Raw genomic sequence first — 7510 nt, forward strand, 5'->3', positions numbered from 1 at the left:
CCCCCCCTCCACTGTATGAAGCATTTTTATGTAAGCTTATAATTTCCCTTAAAAAGCTATGTTTAATACTTTCCCTTTTTATTTTTAAATGTTCTGGAGAGTATCTTTAATGCTAAGCTGTGCCGTGTATTTTTTAGAAACTGGGATCCAGCTCCTGGGTGACTCAGTATAGAGGCTCCTGAGGCAGGACAGGGAAGCTGGGAATGTTCACTCCAGCATTGGCCCCAGTGGTCCCAAGTCAGAGTCTGTCCCCTTTTCCAAGGCCACAGATGCTGCAGAGGAAACCACAGTGTCTCTGATGGAGCCTTGTCTGAGCAGGAAGTGAAGAACCCACCTTGTAACACTCAGCTGGACTCAGGGACTCTCCAATTCAGTGGGCTCAGTGCTCAAGGGATGCTGGCTCTGACCCCAACTACCCTGTCCCTGAAATACTCCACCTGGTAAACACCTGAGACCCAGAAAAAAAATAAAAATATGATGAAGAATAGTATTTCTCTGAGGAAAGACTAATGGGATCAGGTCCTAAATTATTATTCTCCTGATATCTCATATATCAAACAATGGAAAATGTGAGAAAATAATTTTAAAATAGATATATGTTTTCAAGTTTAGAAAGTTAGTGTCCTTCAGGATTTTTTTTTAATGCCATTTTTATGAATATTGAATGCTGTAAACCAAACACAAAGCAAAAGCCAGACTTCATTTGTTCTGGTTTTGGTGAAGGGTAAGGATTTTTTTGAACACTGGAGTTATTTCAGTTTTAGGAAGTTGAAAACTAATGAAAAATAATTATTTTCTGGTGGGTCGTGTATTCAGTTGGCTCTCAGTGGGAGGTAAACGGAGTCAAGAGTGTTTTTCTTCATTACCCTGAATGTCTACTGTCCCTTATTTGTGAAAGAAAAGATAAGGATGCTGTAACAAAGTATTTGGGGGAAAATGTAGAATAACGTTTGAAAATAAAGACAAATCTGAAAGGAATATATCAATATAAATGTAACCTATGGGAAATCTTTACTCCGATTTTTAAAACTATTTTTTTATGATAGTTGTTCAGAAAAAATCGTGCGCACAGAGATATGTGAGTGGCTGTGAGAATATGCTGTAATTCGTAGATTTTCTGCTCGTCTCAACGAATGGTTTCATGTTTGTTTAGGTTTTGTGTGTGTGCATAAACCAGACCAGATTTCTATTTGTATTTCTCGCTCTTGTTTTCTCAAATGATTCGCCTGCTTTCCCCTTAATTTTAGCTTGATCTGTGCATTTAAAAAAAAACAAACAAAAAAAACACACAACCAAAAAAACCCAACAAAGAGACAACCAAAAAAAAAAAAAAAACAAAAACCAAACCCAAAGAAATGTTGTTTTTTTTTATGGTTAAACTTGCTAGCCCTGTAGCTCGGGAATGATAAACAAATGGTGAGCGCGGCGCTTTATGCAGGCAGACACGCTCGGCTCTCGTTATGCTGCACTGCCACCTTCCGTCCCCCGGCCCCGGCCGCCGCCGCCCGGCCCCGCCGCTCCCGCCGGGTCGGGCACCGATGGATTCGGAGGTCTTCAAGAGCTTTCATTTCCATAATTCTGCTTCTGTACTGACACTTCTGTACTTTCTATACAATTTGTAAGCAGAATCTCTGCGTTAGCTGTATCATAGGTGGTTTTTTCGTGTTTTGTTAATTATTATTATTGTTATTATTATTTTAAAGTAATTCTTATTTTCAGAGTTTTAAAAACATTTGGCCCTGAAGCATTTATTCCTCTCAGAGAGCGATACAGAAAGTGTGATTGTTGCTATTTATATTCTGAAAGAATTAATGTGTTTCAGGCTGTTCCCTTTCACTGCAGCCCAATCCCAAACTGAAGGAGAAGCATCTGGCACAATGGAAACTGTCACAACACAAGGCTGCAACTTCGACTGGTGAGAGAAGGCTCCCCTTGGAAGTGCAGATCACAGAGAGGAGACTATTTGAAAGGACCCTGCAGCTACAAGGCACAGGCACAGCCAAGCTCTTGTGGGCGATGAGGAGCCTCAGTCTGCGGGAACCAAAGGCAAAGAGAAACACACTCCCCTGGCGCAAAACTCATTATGTGCATGGCCAGAGCAACCTTTGCTTATTATATTTTGAGAGGAAATCCCTTAAACACACTCCCCCCTCAAGTCCAAGGCAGGTGGTGCTTGTGGGGGCTCCCCAGGTGATGTCTCGTGATGGGGAAGTGCTCAGCAAGGAGGGGTGCTGGACCAGGAGGTGGCTCCTTGTGGGCTGCTATCGTGGCTCCTGGCTGATCCCTCTGACAGCCTCGCTCCAGGTGCTCAGCAAAAACACAGTCCTCCTCTCCACAGCCTTTCCTATTTACTTATTGACTCCTCTTGCCAGTGGCTCTTTGCTTTAGGGAGGCTGAGTGGAAGGAGAAGGAGAGGAAGGCTGGGGAGGAATGGGAACTCTTCAGCACAGGAGGTGGACCGTGTTTCTTTTATCTTTACCAAAGGGGAAGGAAAAAGCCTCAGGAGGGTATTCCCAGGGAGGAAGTAATTCCCTTTTCTTCCACCCAGCAGGAGGTTGCATCCTGCCTTCAGCTCTCTGCCCCCTGGCTTCCCAGGCCAGTGGGGTTATGTGCTGCTGGTTCTGCCCACACCACCACAGAATGCCTCCATGCTGGGTGGTTTTAAAGGTCCTCACAGCCCCTTTGGGGCTTTGACAAGGCTCGTCACCCGCTGCAGACTCTATGGGATGGGCTGGGGATGAGTACATGCCTGCTTTGGGTGCTGGGACCCTGTCCAGCGTCATCATCCTCATTTTCTGAGCAGGAAAAGAAAGCATCAATGTCCCTGTGCCCAAAGATGGCAAAGACTAGCACAAAGCCCTTTTCCTTCATTCCAGGGGTTGGTTTCAGCATCAGAGGCCTGGGGGGTGGAGGGGATAAACTGGGGGTATCCTGAACCCTTCTCTTCTAGCACAGAGCCTCTGCCCACAGCAGTAGCAGCATCAGACGGCTGTGAGTTCACCTCCCACATGAAGGTATTGCTCTGCTGCTCACACAAGCATTATTGCTATATTCTAATTTCACATGAAAAAATTCCTGCCTGGACATGCCTTTCTACCAGCACTGGAAGAACCATTCAAAACAAAACAAAAAATTAGAGATGGCTCCCTTACCTGTTAGATGCCTACAACCTTGCCTTGACTACTACTGTTGGGAACCCAGCATTTTTTTAACACCCAATTAAATTAGTGTAATTGGGGTAGAGTTGCAATTTCTTTGCCTCCAGCTGTGAGTCATAATCTGTTTAGCACCTGAGTGCTATTTCACTTTATTTTTAGTACTTAGTCCATAGTTTGGAAGGGGAGAAAGCAAACCTACATGTCAGTCAGGATTTTTTGAAGGTGTAGATTACTTATCGTTAATTTAAATGTGGCATTTAAATGACCATTCACAGGTGGTTTTAATGCTTTTATTAACTTCTTTTTTGGCCCTTGTAAGGGATACATCTGAAAAAAGAAATGTCAAAGACCTTGAACTACAGGCCATGCCAATAATACATTACTGCTACTATACCATGGGAAAAACTGTAAAACAGAAGAGCTCCCAGTGAGGGAAAAACCAGAACTTTATTATAATAAAGAATAATAAAAATGGCAGAAAAATATTATCAATACCTAGTCTTGTTTGAGCTACCAGTTCAGCCTACAGTACATTTTGAAATGATGAATCGGCTGGAGAGAAAAACATATTCCAGATGTTTTCTGTGTTTGTCTCCGGTATTTACTTCATCATGCCTTATCCAGAGGGGTTATTCAACAGAAATAAATTATATACTAAGTATGATCAGTGAGGAAAATTATTGATTGTGCAAGTATAAAAGACAAAGTAGCACTGGGGAAATAGCTCAGGATAAAACATAAACCAGCCAGAAATTTTGTCTGCAGTTCCGATCCTTGGTTATAACTGAGACCTACCAGCCTTAGAAAAATCATTCTGAATCATGGTTGATAAAAACTGTAGACACAAATAATTGTGATGGATTGGGAAACCAAGACCCCAAGAGTGGGAATCCCCCCAGCCGGAGCAGGGCGGTGAAACGCCCGCGTGAACCTGCTGTGTCCTGTCATATGGGGAGGGACAAGGGCCTCACCTTTGCTGAAGTCAGCGTGCTTGGAGCCCAGTGCTGGGAAGCTGGGGAGGGCCAGGAGGCAACAATGCTGTGCTGGCTCCAAGGACATTGGAGAGGGATCCCTCCTGGCATGGCTAAACTGCTGTTGCACAAGACAGCTGAGTGCCAGGTCCTTGATTCATCCCCAACCTAAGGAGGTTTCAGCTGAAATGGTAGAAGATTTATGGAGATGGACTAAGTCGCTAAGATAGCCATAACATGTTGACTTATAGGATGTGTCTAGTAGTGTCCCCACAACTGAATTGGGAATGGCAGCAGGTCTGTGACCGTCCAGATCATCTGTCATACAAAAAAACCCAAAACTTCAAGGCTCCTCAGGCAACTTATCTACGGGTATGTTTATTTTGCAAAGCAAGACTGAATGTCTTAAAAAAAGAGCCCCACCTCATCCATCTATCTACACTCTCCAGGGTGAGGTTTTCTTTAAAAACAAAATAGCCAAAAGCTAATTGCATGTAAGTTCAGACTTAAGATATTTTAGTGACACTCAGAAGGTGAGGAACAAAACCCCTGTCACTAAGCTGATGTCTCTAAAATGTCTGCCAAAACAGCTCTTTAAAAAGATATTTGCACCTTTATTTAGTTCCTCCTTGTGAGGAATGTTTACTGCAGTCCGTAGATGTGGTTATGTCGTGTTTCCACTGTGTTTTCATTCAGTGTTGCTCTGTATTTGTGGTTTTCTCATTTGTGACAGTCTAGTAACTGGAGCCATTTGTACCTGAGCAAATAATATCAAATCTGAATACTTTATAAATATTTACAATATGTGGTGTGTCTCCCACTCACATCAAATGCGAAGTATAAAAAGCAAAAACAAGCAGAAACAAACAGAACCTGTGTTACGTTATAATAAATATTTACTGTATGTACTATTGACTAAAGAGTCCCATACAGCTATTTAGGAGGCATTGTTTCTGTCAGGCTGTTCTATATTAAAACATTCTAAATGAAGCTGTTTGAGAATAAAAATGTGCATGTTAGGGAGTGATTGATGCCTATGACTTATTTAATTTTTTTGGCAAGGGGAAGTAGTTCATTTTTTTCTCCCTGCACATGTGGGTAGTGAATTAGGCAGGAGCCTGGGACTCTCTGGCACAGCTGCAGAATACATTGGAGTGAGGTCCCAGTGCAAGACTTGAGGGGAACATGACCCTTCAGGCCCACCGGTTTTAAGCAGAGATCCCAACTGCAAACAATCTGCACTGAAGGCAGGGCAGGCAGTGGCAGAGCAGCAGCCGTGTTCCTTGTGTAGCAAAGTCAGCCTGAAAACAGGGAGGAGACAACTGTAAGTTTCAGAGAATCATAGAATCATCTAGGTGGTGAAGGACTTTTAATACAATCGAGTCCAGCCATTAACCCAGCACTACTAAACCACGTCCCTGAGTGCCACATCCACACGCCTTTGGAACACTACCAGGGCGGTGACTCCACTGCTTTCCTGGGCAGCCCATTCCAATGTGTGGCAACCCTTTCAGTGAGGACAAAATGGATCCTAATATCCAGTCTAAACCCCCACCTAGCTACAAGCTCTTTTCAGGTAGTTGTAGAGAGCAATAAGGTCCTCCTGAGCCTCTTTTTCTCCAGGCTAAACAGCTCCAGTTCCCTTAAGTCATTCTTCATAAGGCTTGTGCTCCAGACCCTTCCCCAGCTCCCTTGCCCTTCTCTGGACATGCTCCACCACTTTAATGTCTTTCCTGTAGTGAGGGACCCAAAACTACACATGATTCAAGGTGTGGCCTGCTTAGGGCAGAGTATGGGGGGCAGTCACTTCCCTGGTCCTGCTGGCCACATGGCTGCTGATCCAGGCCAGGTGCCATTGACCATCTTGCCTATCTGGGCACACCTGGCTCATGTTCAGCCACTGCCAACACAGATCCTTTTCTGGTGGATCACCTTCCAGCCACTCTGCGCCCAGCCTGTAGCACTTCACTGCTGTGTCCCAAGTGCAGGACCCACTTGGCTGTGTTGAATCCCATACAAGTGGCTTCAGCCCGTCTTGATGAGCCCCATACAAGTGGCCCCATCCCATCAATCCAGCTCTGCAGAGCTTTCCTGTCCTCCAACAGATCAACACTCCCACCCAACTGGGTGTCGTCTTTGGACTTGCTGAGGGGACACTCAATCCCCTCATCCAGATCATCAATAAAGATATTTACATGGACAGATAAATGCTGCAGAGCAGGGAGAAGGAAGCAGTTCAAGATATTTGATTTCTCTGCTTTTGAGGAACAGCTTTACCAAGTCCTGGACAAAGGGACCCTTAATGAACAAGCAAAGACTTTTTAGAGTGTCATCAGATCCTGCTCCAGGAGGAAGACTAGATTTGCACCTGCAGGCTCCATGTCATGAGGGACCTCCAAAGTTTTATGAATCAGTTAATGGAAGACCTCCCTCCCCCTTACTCTTTATTCCTCTTGTCTCTGTAGTCAATTTTCTCCTTTTGTTCCTCTACTGCACAGGAGCTTTTATCTTTTCTTCTGTGCTCATATTATTTTTCTAAGTCACCTGTCCCCAAGCACCTCTATTTCTTTGACATATGTATTCTTACAAGACTGCTATATCTCTTTTTTACCCAGACTGAAGCATCACAGATCACTTTAAGCTTGGGATGGAGTTTAGGAGATGTGGGTCTAATTGTATCTCAGCGGTGCCCTAGCCACCAGCATGGCTTCCTTTTGCTGTGTGCATTCCTTGTTTGTCACAAAAAAATTGCCCCATATTCTTAGCCATCCACCTGCCAAGGCTTACTGGCTTGCCTAGTTTTAAAGAAGTTTACTGAACTTACATCATCAGCAAAGTTCAGTAATTGTCTATAATTTTCAAAACATATTTTGCCTCAATTCATCTCCAAGGCCAGTGTTCTCTCACTGATTCTGCAGAGAGGCTCAAAGAAGATGTGGTGTTCTGCAGTGTTTGTTTCTCTCCTGAGATGACAGGAATAGGCAATGTTCAGAGGGGTCTTCCCTCTGCTCCACCCCAGTTAGATCCCTGCAATGCAGCCCTGCAAGTCCCTGGGATTTGGGATGGAAAGGTCTTTGGGTGGTGGGCCATATGGTGGGGTACACAAGCATCTTCTGTAGGGTGTGGTGAGGTGAGATGGGTTGGAAAAGGGGATGAGATTAAGACATTTTAGGAGAAGGATCCAATGCCTAGACATGCCACAATCAGTGACTTTTGGAAAAGACTAGAGAGGATAGGAGAAATGATAGGAGAAATCCTGCCCTGTTACACTCATGCTTTCCCAGAGAATGAGACTCCTTGCTAGACACAGTGCTGGACCTTTAGTCTGGTTGTTCTTACATAAATGAAAGTAAAATTCTGCCTTTGTGTAGGCTGTGTTGC

General features: G+C 44.2%; 1 long non-coding RNA gene across 1 annotated transcript in view; it reads left to right on the forward strand.

Annotated features, from left to right (window-relative positions):
* The window catches only part of LOC108446951, a 15574-nt gene extending 10418 nt beyond the window's left edge, over window positions 1–5156 (forward strand). The window contains exon 4 of the long non-coding RNA XR_001862293.1: window positions 1823–5156. This is a non-coding gene — a long non-coding RNA (uncharacterized LOC108446951). The remainder of the gene's footprint in view (window positions 1–1822) is intronic.
* The last annotated feature ends 2354 nt before the right edge of the window (window positions 5157–7510 follow it).

This window comes from Corvus brachyrhynchos, unplaced genomic scaffold, assembly GCF_000691975.1.
Source record: "Corvus brachyrhynchos isolate BGI_N302 unplaced genomic scaffold, ASM69197v1 scaffold705, whole genome shotgun sequence".
NCBI lineage: Eukaryota > Metazoa > Chordata > Aves > Passeriformes > Corvidae > Corvus > Corvus brachyrhynchos.